Raw genomic sequence first — 17,295 nt, 5'->3', positions numbered from 1 at the left:
CCTAGAGAAGTGAAAGAATTATTTTCCCGGACGAGTTATCCTTTACCTTATTTCCAATCACCGGCCGAGTATACGTGTGGAGACAGTCAAAAGAACCATTTGACCCAGACTGCCTTCTTCCAACTGTTAAACATGGAAGAGGATCTGTAATGATCTAGGTGGGGGGTTATATCTTAGAAATCTGCCGGTCCAATTGTTTCCCTTCATGGAAGAATTGATAGTCAAGACCATTTAAGCATTTTGTCCGATCAAATTCATCCTATGGTTGCAGAACTGTTTCCGGAGGGAAACGTAGTCTTTCAGGATGATAATGCACTAATTCACACAGCTAAAGTTGTTACTGAATGGCCGGAGGAAAATTCTAGTGATGTTGAACATCTTATGCAGCCACCACAGTCCTCAGATCTCAATATTATTGAACATTTATGGTGCATTTTAGAAAAACAAGTAAGGAGTCGATATCCTCCACCATTATCACTACAGAAACTGGAGACTGTTTTAGCTGAAAAATGGACAAAAATTCCTTTGGAAACAATTCAAACTTTGTACGATTCTATACCTCGTAGAATTGAAGCTGTAATTACTGCCAAAGGCGGTCTTACCCCATATTAAAATTAATTTGTTTGAAATTCTAAGGTGTTTCCATTATTTTGTCCAACCCCTGTATATATATATATATATATATATATATATATATATATATTATATATATATATATATATATATATATAAAAAGGAAATGAAGAAAATGCTGACAAAATAATTTAAGTAAGGAGGGTGTATTTAATTAGGTGAAAGTTCTTTTTACTGGTTGCGCATTTGTTATGCTTATCAAAAGATATTTTTTAAAGAGAGATAGAGTTCCTTTCTAATAACTCTATAAGTAAAAGAGTAAAAGAGAGAGAGTCGATTTTCAACCTTTAATAGGTTCCCATCAGAGACGTCTACATCATTCTGACAATCTCCAGAGAAACAAGTAGCCAAACTGTTTATATACTCAACAAAAGCAGCAGTTACTCTATGAAGGAGTCCTTAATTTGCATACCGAAAGTGTTTAACACTCCTCAAATAAAACTTAACCTATAGGCGCAGAAATGAATGCGTGGTTCCGAGTGTGGAATTGAACCTACTATAGCCTCAAGCCGACCAAAGCCTCGTGAGTGGATTTGGTAGACGGAAACTAAAAGAAGACGTCGTGTATATATATATATATATATATATATATATATATATATAACGGAAGGTTTACGAAAATAAACAAAAGACGAAGGCAGGTGGAGTACAAACAAATAATGTATTAGTATGGCGCTCAGGAATATAAATAAAACAAGTCTTTTACGTTTCGAGCCTACGCTCTTCGATAGAAAGATACACAGAAAAGAAACAAGGAGAGAAAAAAATGTTAAAAATGTATAGACGTCGTGGTATATTTTAAGGATATCGCTTCAATAACAAAGTTACTTTGATCCGTGAAGGAGAGGTGCAGTCAGAAGGCATTGGTAGAATATAGGATATATATATATAAGAGAACAAAGTGTACGTACGCCGCTATATATATATATATGACATGCATAAGATCTGGTGATCAAATCTAAGTAGAGACTTCAAACTTGAAATCTTCAAAGCCACAGTCGAACCAAATCTACTATATGGCTCAGAAACCTGGACGTTATCAAAGAAGCTTGAGAGGCTCCTTATGAGAGCTCAAAATTTCTCGTGGAAGCGTCATCCAACCAAAATGCAAATATATGGAAAACCACCACCTGTGTCATCTCTTGTGAAAGGTAGGAGAGTCCAGTTTGCTGGACATTGTTGTAGAGCTGAAAACGAGGCAATTTCTACTCTTCTCCTCTGGAAGCCATCTACTCGCAGTACCAGGGGGCGCACACTTTCCTACCCTGATGTAATCTCCAGGTATCCAGCAACAGGACCTCCGTAATGCCATGATGGACCGTGTAGTCTGGCGTAATGGTAAATTCCATTGTCTCGACCACGGTCGAACAATGATGAATGATGATATATATATGTAAAATAAAATACAAAATGGGACAACTAGGTGATACAAAAAGGGAAACAAAACATCCAGATAGACGATACAAAAAACACGGACGGGTCATTCGAAGCCTTTTATCTTCAGTCAAGAACCGGACACGTCCGTGTTTTTTTGTATCGTCTATCTGGATGTTTAGTTGTCCCTTTTGTATCACCTAGTTGTCCGGATGTTTTGCGTTCTTGTGTCATTTTGCATTTTATTTTACACACACACACACACACACACACACACACAACACACACACACACACACACACACACACACACACACATATATATATATATATATATGTATGTATGTATGTATGTATATGTATATATATATAGCAGCGTACATACACTTTGTTCTCTTATATGTAAGTACACATTCCACTAAATTTTGTACGACTTTTAGAACTCTTTCTGCCCCCTCTCTCTCACATTTCGTTGCCTTTCTTACTCACTTTGTACCTCACTATGTCCCTGTCTCTCTCTTTTTTTCTCACCACTCCTTGATTCTTCCGTCTATCTACTTCTACACGCTCTCTCTCGCTCTCACTCTCTCTCTCTCGCTCTCTCTTCTTCCTCTCCTTAATTCCTTTGTTCCTCTTTTTCTCTCTCTTCTCACGTGACCGTTGACCGACTGCTAGCCCTTTTTGCGTCTGACCACGGTCACTACCACATCGATATTCGTCCCTCTGCCGTAAGGCTTCATTTCCACACACGCCAGCTGAATTCAATTCGTCCGCAGTCGAAAGATGTCTGTTATTATTATTATTATTGTCTTTTATTGTATTTTTTATTGTCATTTTGTATTTATATTCGTGTAACATCATCTTTTTTCCCGTCCTTGTTTCGTATACATTCGATGCTTTTTTCCAAGGAATCTAATGCTTAGTTTTTCCTTGGGGCTGGCCAGATTAGAGCAATCTCAAGATTAATCAGCCGAAATTGCGAAGATGATCCGGTTCTTGACTGAAGATAAAAGGCTTCGCATGACCCGTCCGTGTTTCTTTGTATCGTCTATCTGGATGTTTTGTTGTCCATTTTTGCATCACCTGGTGTCCGGGTGTTTTGCGTTCTTGTCCTATTTTGTATTTTATTTTACATATATATATATATATATATATATATATTATATATATATATATATATATATATATTATATATGTATGTATGTATGTATGTATGTATGTATGTATGTATGTATGTATGTATGTATGTATGTATGTATGTATGCATGCATGCATGCATGTATGTATGTATGTATATATTTGTATGTCTTTGTCCCCCTACCATCGCTTGACAACCGTTGTTGGTGTGCTTACGTCCCCGTAACTTTGCGGTTCAGCAAAAGTGACTGGTATAATAAGTACTAGGCTTACAAAGAATAAATCCTGGGCTCGATTTGTTCGACTAAAGGCGGTGCTCCTGCATGGCCGCAGTCAAATGACTGAAAAAAGTAAAAGAATAAAAGAAATAATTAACTCATTATTCTGTTTTATCTTACATCCATTCATCCCAAATAATGGGATGGTCTGTGGACCTTTCCACTGCCCCCACGGGGGCAATACCGACCGCTTTGAGAGCGACTGATACAAAGCATTTTTTAAATATATATCATGGATATAAACCGTTAAATGTTCGTGAATATAAGTATTTAAAAATTTCAAAGGTTAAACATTTTCTTCAAGTTTTGAATGTATAAAATGTATATTGATATAGAAATAAGTATAAAAGTAGATAGCTGGGTGGGTGGTTAGACAGACAGATAAATGGGTCGATAGCAATATAGACAGATAGATGAAAAGTCGATAGGTTTATATACAGGGCATTCCTCAAAAATGTACTCACACTTTAAATAATTATTTCAGTGTTTATTGACTTAGAAACAATATTAATGGTTCAAATTTACAAATACATTGTCAAAAAATGCACTCTTTAAATGACAATATATACATTGTTTATTGACAATGATCAATGGTTAAACGCAAAATGGATAAGTGCATTTCTATAAATATTCAAACTGACGACCACCGCTCTCCAAACAGTTGATACTATGGATCAATTGACTCAAAAACGGTACGAATCATTTTATTTGGAACTGCAAGACATTCTTTCAATTTCCTCTCTCAGCCCATCGACTGTTGCTGGTTTTGAGCGGTAAACCTTATCTTTGAGAAATCCCCATAAAAAGAAGTCCATTGAAGTGAGGTCTGGTGAACGCGCAGGACATACATGACTACCTCTTCGCCCACTCCATCTGTTCGGCAAACTTGCATCGAGATAGGCCCTTACATAACGATAGTAGTGGAGAGATGCTCCATCTTACTGAAAGTAAATCTCTTCGTCACCAAGCAACTCTTCGTCGCTTTGAACGACGGATTCTTGTTGCAAGTTTAGGTAAGTATCACCAGTGACAGTTCGGACAAAAAAAGAATGGCCTTAGGATACTCAATGCTGATATTCCACACCGCACTGTAACACCTGGTAAGTTCAAATAGTGTTCCATAGTAACATGCGGCTTTTCAGGAGCGCAGTAGGTGCAATTGTGTCAGTTAATCGAGCCATTAACTTAAAACTGGCCTCATCAGTCCAAACAATTTTGGTTGTAAATGCTGTATCTTCCTCGCATTTTCCCAGGTACCATTTGCAAAATGCAACTCTCCGGTCAGGATCGTCTTCATTTAGTGCGTGGATTAATGTTGAAGTGTAACATTTCCAACCAATTAGCTTTAAAATGCAATGGGCGCTTGATTTTGGGATTGCCGTCTCACAAGCTATTTGTCGTATAGATTTCTGTGGGGATTGCCGGAGGGTTTCCAAGAATTGTTCTTTCTTTGTGAGGCAGGTTGATGATCGTGGTCTTCCTGAACGCTCTTTATGGACGTTATACACAGTTCCATCTGATTCGAATTTATCTTGTATGCGAGCCCAAATATGACTAGCGAGGATGTTTGTCTGTCTATGTTTATGTATGTATGTATGTATATATTTATGTATGTATGTATGTATGTATGTATGTATGTATGTATGTATGTATGTATGTATGTATGTATGTATGTATGTGTATGTATGTATTATGTATGCATGTGTATGTATGTATGTATGTATGTATGTATGTATGTGTATGTATGTATGTATGTCATTATTCAGTTTTATTTCAAGATTTCTTGCCTATAGAGAAAGAGTTGGTTTCGAACCAAGATACACGGCTTCTTCATTGGAATTTCAACAACATCAGCAGGGCATTTTTGTTTGTATGTATGTGTATGTGCATATTTGTATGTTTTGTTTTATATATGTATTTATGTACGTACGTATGAATATATGCATCTATGTATTTATGTACGTACGTGGGTCACTAATGAGTTCTTGTTTAGCTTTGGTGTGTCGCGTTGGTGAAACTTTGTGAAAATGTTTTCTAAGTTGTCTTTGCACTTCCACAATATTTTCATGCTTTCAATAGCAATTTATGATAAATTTTCCTGCTTCAAAACTTAGTCGTACTTCAGCCATTATTAGGGTCAAATTGATCTGAAAAGAAACGAAAAATTCAGTGAGTTACGGAGTGTCAAAATATGAGTACATTTCTTTGGGACACCTTGTAGATATCTTTTATCTTTTAGATAAAATTAGACTGCGGCTACACTGGGGCATCGTCTTGAAGAAGTTTTATCTGAATGAATCGATCCCAATCCTTTTTTTTAAAGCCTGTTACTTATTCTATCGATCTCTTTTACTGAACCGTTGTTACAGGACGTAAACACATCAACACCAGTTGTCAAGCAGTGTTGGGGAACAAACACAGACGCAAATACACAACACCCACGTGTATATATATATATATATATATATATATATATATATGTATATACGACGGGCTTCATTCAGTTTCCGTCTAAGAAATTAACTCACAAGTCTTTGGTCAGCCCGAGGCTACAGGAGAAGACGCTTTCACTATATGTATATATGTATATACATATAAATAAATAAGTATATAAATATATAAATCTGAATATATATATATATAATATATATAATATATATATATATATATATATATATATATATATTCGCGCGCGCACACACGCACACATATACGTTGTTCGTTAAGCACCCATAACTTAACATTCCCCTGCATTCTCAATTAACAGCTGGTTTTCTGATATTTAAGAGAAAAAGATTACCTGGCGAAGGACTTCCCAAATATATCAACATTTTCCACGAGTGTCAAGATGTGGGAGAGGGGCTCCGAAATGCAAACAAAAAGAGAGAGAGAGAGAAAGAGAAAGAGAGAGAGAGAGAGAGAGAGAGAGGCGCACACACACACACGCACACAGACGTGTATATATTTAAGAAATATTCATTCACTACACAGCAGTTTGGGGGTAATTTTTGATTAATATAAGGTATCCTTTTTATTCAATAAGCATACAGCAATAGCATCTCTTTGAAAACTAAAGAAAGTGATTGAATTCTTTGTAGCCAGAAGTGTAATCGATCTGACAAGTTTCAAGTTCCCTTAAACTATCATCAGAGAAGGAATACCCATCTTGGTCATTGTGGCGAGATTTGTATATACAATACAGAGGTATAAGATGCATATTTCTCAAAGGACAGAAATTGCATGTTGCTCACAATGGTATGTGTATGTCTTTATCTTTGGCTTGCTTCAGTTAGTGGAAGGGTCTACTGGAATAAATGGATTTCATTACCTATTTTTAAAGTGTGGCAGTTATTCAATCAGTCTCTTTCCTGAACAACTGGTTGTTAGATAGTGGTGGAGGACAAGCACAACACAGACGCACAAACATAGATGCAAAGAAGCACACACACACACACACACACACACACACACACACACACACACGCACGCACACAGAGTTTCAGTTTCTGTCTACCAAATCCACTCAAAAGACTTTGGTCAGCCCAGTGCTATATTAGAAGATACACAGTGGGATAAAACCTAAGACCACATTAAATTTACTTATCCAGTAAAATGTGTGGAATTAGTTAACAAGTTAACCAAGTTATGAAAAAAAAAGAAAGAGAAAAAGAAGCAAAACCAGACTTGTTCGGCTATGCACGATTTTGGGTACACTATGAATTTTTATCAGCCTCTAATCTCTTCGTGCATCGGAGAGGAGGTATTGATATGGGTCTCAATAAGTGAATCCCACAAAGAACTCTATTATTCATTCTGAAGTGCTGACTATGCTTTGCTGAAATGGTCAGATAAGAGTAAAACAGATCTGAAGTTTTTAAGATATTTATCATAAATCAAATTCTCCACTGTATATTTTCATTTCAATTTTAGCCAATTGGAAAATCGGGAGTTGTCTTCCTTGCCACTTTTGAGACAAACTTTTCAAGAAAGTCCTAAATAGGGCGGCAGCAACATAGTGTGAGGGTCTATGAAGAAGGGGGAAATTAAGGCGAAAGAAATGAAATTACTTTAGACTTGAAAGAGATCAGGTCAAAGTAAGAAGGAAAACAATGAGCTGGAAGAGAGTACCAGAGCCTGGCAGATCGAGAAAAAAAGCTACGACCGTAGAGAGATTTCCTTATTTGTGGAAGTAAAACAGCATTTAGGTGAAAAGGCTGCGAGTTACGTGTCAGGCGAGATGGTGCAACATGATCTGAGACAATAACCGTTGAAAAGACTAAGACTACCGACGTCACATTACTGTGGAAAGAGTTGCAGAGTTGAAGCAAAAGAGGGACCAGTCAAACTAGAGACTTGCTTCTAAACTCGGTCAAGGAGATCTAAGGGACTAGATGAAGTACTTGCCCAAATATGACAAGCGAGGATGTTTGTCTGTCGATGTTTATGTATGTATGTATGTATGTATGTATGTATGTATGTATGTATGTATGTATGTATGTATGTATGTATGTGTATGTATGTATGTATGTATGTGTGTGTATGTATGTATGTCATTATTCAGTTTTATTTCAAGATTTCTTGCCTATAGAGAAAGAGTTGGTTTTGAACCAAGATACACAGCTTCTTCATTGGAATTTCAACAACAGCAGCAGGGCATTTTTGTTTGTATGTATGTGTATGTGCAGATTTGTATGTTTTGTTTTAAGTATGTATTTATGTACGTACGTATGAATATATACATCTATGTATTTATGTACGTACGTGGGTCACTAATGAGATCTTGTTTAGCTTTCCTGTAATGTCATAGCAAAATACATACGTCTAATGATACAAATGATCGGAAGAATTTTGCTATTCTGCTTTTGATTTGGTGAAAACAAGGATATATTCTTTATATTCCTGAAGATATTCAGAATGGCTGTAATATTCGGTTGTTGAATACCATCAAACCTTGCCTCCAGTGCAAGGTTTAATGGTATAGGGAGGTCTTTCCTATACAAGATTTTATTCTCAGGTAAAAACTGAAATGTATATGTAAATATATATACACATATATATACAAATATATACGCAAAACCATATACATACACCGTATATATGTATGTGTGTATGTCTGTGTGTGTGTGTTTCAGTGTCTGTATAGGTATGTGCTTGTGTGTGAGTGCGTGTATTTGTGTGCGTGTGTGTGTATGCGTGGCTTGCTTATGAATAGAGATCATTGTAGAGACAATATGTTGGGCGGGAATATTGATTATACAGAATATTGATTATAAAAATAATTCAATTTAGGCCTTTCGTGTGCCTCATTAAATAACGCGTGGGAAAACAAAGATCTGTGGAGGCGTATGTACATAGTTATATAAAAACCCATGAATGTTGTATAATACTTTGGTTTCAAATGTTGCCCCAAGGGCAGTAATTTTGACACAGAAGGTAAGTCGATTACACATTAACCCAATGCTCAACTGATGTTTATTTTATCGATCTTGAAAGCACGAATGGCAAAGTCGACTTCGGCGGTATTTGAATTCAGAAGATAAAGACGGATGAGATGAAATGCCACAAAGCATTTTACCAGGCATGCTGAAGATTCTGCCTGCTCGGCGCCATAAAATATATAATATATTAAAATGTAATGTTATAAAATTACATATTCTTTTACTTGTTTCAGTCATTTGACTGCAGCAATGCCGGAACACCGGCTTTTAGTCGAAGAAATCGACCCAGGACTTATTCTTCGTACGCTTGGTACTTATTCTATCATCCCTTTTGCCGAACCGCTAATTACAGGGACATAAACACATCAACATCGGTTATCAAGTGACGGTGGTGGACAAACACAGATACAAAGACACGTATTCATATATATATATACATATATATATATATATGTATAATATATATATATATAATATATATATATATTATATATATATATATATATATTATATATATATATATATATAATATATATATATATGTATGTATATATATATATATATATATATATATATATATATATATATATATATATACGACGGGTTTCTTTCAGTTTCCATCTACCAAATCCACTCACAAGGCTATGGTCGGCCCGAGGCTATAGGGCTATAGTAGAAGACGCTTGCCCAAGATGTTTATGCAGTGGGACTGAACCCAGAATATATAGTTGGGAAGCAAGCTTCTTATCACATAGACACGCCTGCGCCATATGTAAATATTTTATATTTCTTGATGTACTTAAATTTTAATTTAATTATATCATCAGATATAATTAAAACACAAAAATGTAAGTACAAATACAAAACAAATAATAGAGAACCCACCCATATTCCCGTAAAAATGTCTTTACCTTGGCTAATGTTAAAGTGTGCTACAACATTAACCACCACCTTACCCGTTTGTTTACTCTTCAGAGGTACTCGATGTGTTTAGACTCTAAATTTTCCGTATGTAACTCATGTGTCGATTAGGCGATTAACATAAAACACTTTATAAAACCTTGTAACAAACCTAGTCTCCATAAAATTATGCGGCATCTCCTCGCAAAAGTGCAAATTTATGTGGCTATGTGCTTAAGAAGCTCGGTTTGCAACACCGTGATTTTGGGTTCTGTCCCACTACACGGCACCTAGAAGAAGTATTTTCTACGATAGCCCCGAGGCGATCAATACCTTGTGGGTGACTGGGTGACTTTGGTAGAGGCAAACCGTGTGAAGGCCCAAAGCATAAATGTGTGTGTGTGTGTGTGTGTGTGTGCACATGCACATGTATGTCCGAACGGTTGACAACCGGTGTTAGTTTGTTTACGGCCCAGTAACTTAGCACTTCAGTAAATGAGACCGATAGAATAAAAAGCAGACTGACTTTGAAAAAAAATATGTACTAGGGTCGATTGGTATGACTAAACCCGTCAAAGCAATGTCCCGGAATGGCTGCAGTCCAATGACTATAACAACTAAAAAAAATTTTTTTAATCTCTTTATAAATTTGTGTCCCCCCCCAGTTCTTTCGGGTAGTCCTACAGCTGTCAGCTTCGTAATTTCGCATTAGAAGATAAGTCCTCTTTGCACTTTCTACTCGCTTCCTTTAGGTTCATTTCTAATTCTTGGGTGTCTCGTCTTTCTTTTCTTCCCCACCGGCTTCGACTGTACACAGTACCTGCTCATTCTCTGTATCCATCTCAATGATGCACGATAGTGGTTCTCAACGTTGGGTTCATATGAGATTTAAGAGTACCGTAAATCCTCGAATATAGTCCGCCCTTGAGTATAATACGCAGGGGATTTTTAGTGGTTTATACCTCTGAAAAATCTAAACATTTTGTGTAATACGCACCCCATCTCTAACTTGAGTCGTGCGTAATTAAGCCAGCAGCACCTAGTCTAACGAACACTTATGCGTAATACAATAATGGTGATGTTCTTAACTGTTATATGGGAATGTAAATATGCTTGCAAATTGTTTTTGTCACATGTTATTCTGTGTTCTGAATACTTTTATTTTAATAAATGTTGCTTACTGCAAGTTATAGATGATTCTTCATTGCTTTCAGGCTTAGCTTAAGGTATTTTCGCACCCTACATCACTAAATGCGCCTGAAAAAAACATTGCCAGACAGCAAATAGAGACTCGGACATGGCTTAAAAATATTTGTAATTTTTAACCTCGTATATAGTACGCACAAGGGATTTTGACCTTTAAATTTTGGGAAAAAATGCAGAATATACTCGAGAATTTACGGTAGTCAAAATTTATCTACAATAAATTAGTTATATTTCTACACTAAATATTCGAACATTTTTTGATATGATTCCTAATATTTAATTATAAACATAGGCGTAGGAGTGGCTGTGTGGTAAGTAGCTAGAGGCGTAGGAATGGCTGTGTGGTAAGTAGCTCGCGATTGTCGTTAACGAACGAAATCTTGCGGTCTCGCGCACGTCAACATGGATGTCATCGCGACCGATACCGTCAGCCTGGGGGCTGTCGCCGGGAGGACCGCGTGATCCACGTGGTCGATACCGTTATGTGATCCGTCCCGTAAACTTACGGGTCGGGCCACGCGGAACAGTCACGCTCTAGGTGACCGTCGCACCCCAAGGGGGTGATCGGAAGAGGTGACCGTATGGAAGGGATGTTCTTGTCGCTCCTTTCTGCCAACCGGTTGCCCCACGCTCACCGGTGCGTGATCGACTCTACACGACCGGCGTGTCCCCGATTTTCCGCCGCCGCCCTAAAGTGAACGCCCTCACCCTTTCTGTCGCCGTCGTTGTGCGCCTCGGCGCCTTCGCTCGCTCGCCCGCCGGCATCCGCCAAAGGGTCGGGCCGACCAAGGTCTTGTGAGTGGATTTGGTAGACGGAAACTGAAAGAAGCTCGGCGTATATATGTATATATATATATGTATGTGTGTGTAAATGTTTGTGTGTCTGTGTTGGACTCCTCCCCCAATATCGCTTGACAACCGATGCTGGTGTGTTTACGTCCCCGTAACTAGCGGTTCGGCAAAAGAGACCGATAGAATAAGTACTAGGCTTACAAAGAATAAGTCCTGGGGTCGATTTGCTCGACCAAAGGCGGTGCTCCAGCATGGCTGCAGTGAAATGACTGAAACAAGTAAAAGAGTAAAAGAATATAATAGGATTTTTCAAACAGCCACTGGCTATGATGGTTCATCCGAGTAAAATAGGAATCAGGGGGACCCATAAGTAACAAAATGGTTGGGAAACACTGATGTTTAGATGATAGGGCTGCTTCTCCATGCTATGTGCAGGTGGCGGTGTCTTCTTTGTCGTTGACTTCTGGCATAGAGGACGAGGCGGTGTTTTTTTGTTTTACAGCTATTCCCGTTGCCTTAATGAATGGTGCGGCTGATGGAGCTCGGTAAACGAAAGCTTATGTGACCTCTTTTGCTATCCCTAATATTCATTACTTTATTTGTTTCTCTGCATTCGAAGCTCATCTGGACGGAGACTTCTCAAACTGTTTATTAAAACACGTGTAACAACTGGATTTTCTACCCGGCACCACCAGTCTTATAACATTTTTTTTTTTTATAATTGTCAAAGTACAATTTCCTTTCCCTCAAATTTCTGGCCTTGTATTCAGGCATGGATGTGTAATTAAAAAATTCGCTTTGCAACTACTTGGATTCTGGTTCAGTCCTACTGTACGACACATTGACCAGCTGTCTTCTACTGTAGCCTTGAGAGTCAATTTCGTGGACGGACACAGTATGGAAACCCACCGTATATATGTAATGGGCGTGTGCCTTTGTGTTTGTGTTTGTCCCCCCACCAACCTGCCACAGAGCTTGAAAACCAATGTTAGTTTGTTTATATCCCCATAATTTAGTGGTTCAGCAAAAACCACCGATAAAAGAAGGATAGACTTAAAAATAAGTACCGACGTTGATTTGTTCGACTAAATCCTTCAAGACGGTGCCCCAGCATGGTCACAGTACAACGACCGGAAAAAGTGAGAGGTAAAAAGTAAAAAAAACCCCAAAAAACAGGAGTGGCTGTGTGGTAAGTAGCTTTTTTACCAACCACATGGTTCTACTATAGCCTCGGGCCGACCAAAGCCTTGTGAGTAGATTTGGTAGAGGGAAACTGAAAGAAGCCCGTCGTATATATATATATATATATATATATATATATATATATATATATATATATATATATATATATATATATATATATATATATGTGTGCGTGTATGTTTGTGTGTCTGTGTTTGTCCTATCCAACACCGCTTGACAACCGATGCTGGTGTGTTTATGTCCCCGTAACATAGCGGTTCGGCAAAAGAGACCGATAGAATAAGTACTAGGCTTACAAAGAATAAGTTCCGTGGTCGAGTTACTCGATTAAAGGCGGTGCTCCAGCATGGCCGCAGTCAAATGACTGAAACAAGTAAAAGAGAGAGATAAAAGAGAAATGCTAATTTAATAACGGGTATTATCTTGAAGCTTGCTGACCACACGTCTCCTCAAATCTCAAAAGTCTTACTTAAGATTCTTGCAAAATACAGTATGGACACTTCATGTTTTGATTCCAGTATCCTTCAGGGGAACCAATTTCTAGAACTGCCTCTATTGCGTTCCACAATCTCTTCACCTTTATAGATAGGTCCTGAACATATTGTTATTATTACCATTATTATTATTATTATTATTATTATTATTATTATTATTATTATTATTATTATTATTATTGAGTGAGAGAGCAGTGCATGCCATCAAAGTGACACTGGGGTAAAATGTACGAAGCCCAGTATACCCATCATGACTACCCGTCTGATAAGAGTACACCAGGCACATGCATCACAACCATATGTGCGCGACATGGTGATCTCATATCAAGATAAACAGCACATGACCTTGCAGGTGGAGCCCAGTTAGAATTTCCTTCTGGTCGAGTAACCCATCCCGCTCAAAAGGTCTTTGAATAAGGGTTGTTTAAGGATGTTGAATGAAACACCTATGTTTCCAGAGATGAATCATTCAAACTCCATAGAATCCCTCTCAACACATGGCTATGATGCTCCCCCACTACTTCCGCTCGTGATCAGATATGCACATATTGTCAGCCACTAAGGGACATGCTCAATTGGTTAAGGTCAAACAACTGACAAGCAAATCTGTGGTATTGAGCAGAATATTTGCTGTAGCCCATCTTTTATACCAAGGCAAAACAATGTACATGATAACACTTCCAATCAGTTAAGTTATTATTATTATTATTATTATTATTATTATTATTATTATTATTATTAGTGAGGGCGCGTGGCTTAGTGGTTAGCGCATTCGGCTCATGATCGCAAGGTTGTGAGTTCGATTCCCGGCGACGCGTTTTATTCTTGAGAGAGACACTTTATTTCACGTTACTCCAGTTCACTCAGCTGGCAAAAATGAGTAGTACCTGTATTTCAAAAGGGCCAGCCTTGTCACACTCTGTGTCATGTTGAATCTCCTTGCGAACTACGTTAAGGATACACGTGTCTGTGGAATGCTCAGCCATTTCCACGTTAATTTAACGAGCAAGCTGTTCCGTTTATCGTATCAGCTGGGACCCTCGTCGTTGTAACCAACGGAATGCTCCAAATTATTATCATTGTTATCATTATTATTATTATTATTATTATTATTATTATTATTATTATTATTATTATTCAGTAGTTTTATTTTTATAGCGTGCATTCACTTCACTACCGAGCGCAGCTCTGTGTGCCTTGGGTATGTGCTGTGATTTGTTGTGATGCTCTGATGGTTATTGTATGGATGTGTGCAGTCCCTAGTAGTGCAATTTTCTGTATGTTATATGTGTTTGTAAGTCCTGGTGTTTTTGTTATGTACTTGTCTGAATATTTTTTTATCATGCCTAATGCACCTACTATGATAGGAATTGTTTCTGTTTTTAGATTCCACATTCTGGTTACCTCTATTTCCAGGTCTTTGTATTTTGAAAGTTTCTCCATTTCTTTTAGAGACACTTTGTCATCTGCTGGTATTGATACATCAATTAGAAAGCATTTTTTTCTTCATGATCTCTGACAACTATATCTGGTCTGTTGGCCTTAATTTCTCTATCTGTGTGTATCGGCATATCCCAGAGTATGGTTGCTTTCTCGTTTTCTGTGACCTTTTCTGGTGTGTGCCTATACCATCTTTTTTCTGTTGTTATTCCATAATGTTGACATAGCTTCCAATGTATGTAGGTTCCAACTCTGTCATGTCTGTGAATATATTCCTTCTTAGCCAGGACTGGGCAGCTAGAGATAATATGATTTATTATTTCTTGTCCATCTCCACATATTCTGCAGTTACTTGTTATATTTCTTTTCATTACATGTTTTTGGTAATTTCTGGTGGGGAGGCTTTGGTCTTGTGCTGCAATTAAAAATTCCCTCTGTTTCTGCTTTGAGTCACGAGCTTCTCAACCATCGCTGGATTTTTCTTTGTCTATTTCTTTTGCATTTAGTTTAGTCCAGTATTTGCCATGAAGGGGCTTTTCTTGCCATCGTTTTATCATGGTTCTTTGCTGTTCTAGTTTTAGTTTGCATTTCATTTGTTTTATAGCTTTTGTTGTTTCTTCATCTTCTTTTTATTCATATTTGTTAGGTGGTATGATTTCTTGTTTGTATTTGTCAGCCTCCTTAAATACTGAGAACAGTTTTTTGGTTTGCTCGTGTTTTGCCGCTATTTGTATCAGTTTTCCTTCCTTCTGAAGTAGATATTTTTGCAGTCCTATGATGGTTATTTTATAGTAGTTTTCCAGCTGTATAAGGCCTCTACCACCTTCTATACGTTGTATATATAGTCTTTCTATGTCAGATTTTGGGTGATGCATCCTAGATCCTGTCATTATTTTTCTTGTTTTCCTATCTATTTTAGTCAGTTCATTTAGTGTCCAGTTAAGGATATTGTAGCTGTAACTTATAACTGGGACGGCTAAAGTGTTAATACCTATTATCTTGTTTTTTAGCATTGAGCTCTGTTTTTAGTATTGATCTAACTCGTCTATAATATTCTTTTCTTATTTTCTCTTTCATTTGTGTGTGTTGTGTCTTATTTAGTTTATGGATTCCTAAGTATTTGTAAGTTTGGCTTTGGTCTAATTCTTTTATTTCATTGGTTTTATCTAGTGTGATGTTGCTACTCTTAACTACTTTTCCTCTTTTCAGGGTTACTTCGGCGCATTTTTCTAATCCAAATTTCATATCTATTTCTTTGGTAAATCCATGAACTGTCTTTAGTAGTGTTTCCAGCTGTTTGTCATTTGCAGCGTATAGTTTTAAGTCATCCATATATAAAAGGTGGCTGATCGTTTTGCCGTAACATTTATATCCGCATCCAGTTCTATTTAACAAATCAGATAGAGGTGACAGTGCCAAGCAGAAAAGGAGTGGAGAGAGTGTATCTCCCTGGAATATTCCTCTTCTAATGGGGATGGCTTTGGTTTTCATGAGTCCCTCTTTTGTTTGGAGCTGTAGCACTGTTTGTCATTTATTCATAGAGTGTCCTATGTATTTCATAATTGTTGGTGCTACTTTGTTAAGGGCTAGTGTTTCGAGGATCCATGTGTGGGGGATGCTATCAAACGCCTTTCTGTAGTCGATCCATGTTCATTCGCCGACCATATTCCTTTCCAGAATTCTTCCACTTCTTCTGCCGTTGGTGTTGCAGTGATGTCTATTTTATTCTTGCCAAGTTCTTGGTAGAACTTTTTGGGGTTGGAGTTGAACTGTTTGTTTTGTTCAAAGAAACGTTGGCGTTTCTCATACTGGCGGATCCTTTGTGCTTTGGCAAGGATATCTTGCTTTAGCTTTTCTTTTATCTCAGATAAATCGTTTTCTGTGACGTTGTATTTACACAGTATTTTTGTTTTCTTTTTGTTGCTCCGTAGCGTTGATTGTCTACTAATTTAGTTAAGAATCGACAGATCTTTTCTCATCTTTTGTATTTTCTTTTGTATGTTATTTATCCACAGGGTTTGTTTGGGTGGTGGTACTCCTGTTTGGATGAGTTTGAGGGAGTATCCAGCTTCTTTTGTGGCTGCAGTGGCTGCTGCATATACTAAGTCATTTAGCTCAGTGATATCGCTATTTGTTTCAGTGGCTATTAGTTCTGTGATGGCTAGGTTTATGCTGTTTATAATTGATGTTGTTGTTTTGTCTATTTTGATTTTTGGGAGGTATGGTCGGTGGTCCATCTTGAGATCTGTGTTTTTCAGTTCTTTGATTATTTTACTTTTTATAGTATCATAATCATTAGGCTCCCCTTCGTTGTTTCCAGGTTTTAGATTTGTGTCGCTTTTTTTCACGTTCGTATGTTTGTCTGTTGTGTTTTGGCTTGCTGCTTGTCGTGCATTATTAT

The sequence above is a fragment of the Octopus sinensis genome, linkage group LG9, assembly GCF_006345805.1.
Source record: "Octopus sinensis linkage group LG9, ASM634580v1, whole genome shotgun sequence".
NCBI classification, from domain to species: domain Eukaryota; kingdom Metazoa; phylum Mollusca; class Cephalopoda; order Octopoda; family Octopodidae; genus Octopus; species Octopus sinensis.
The sequence above is the reverse complement of the archived record's forward strand: the minus strand, read 5'-3'. Positions refer to the sequence as shown.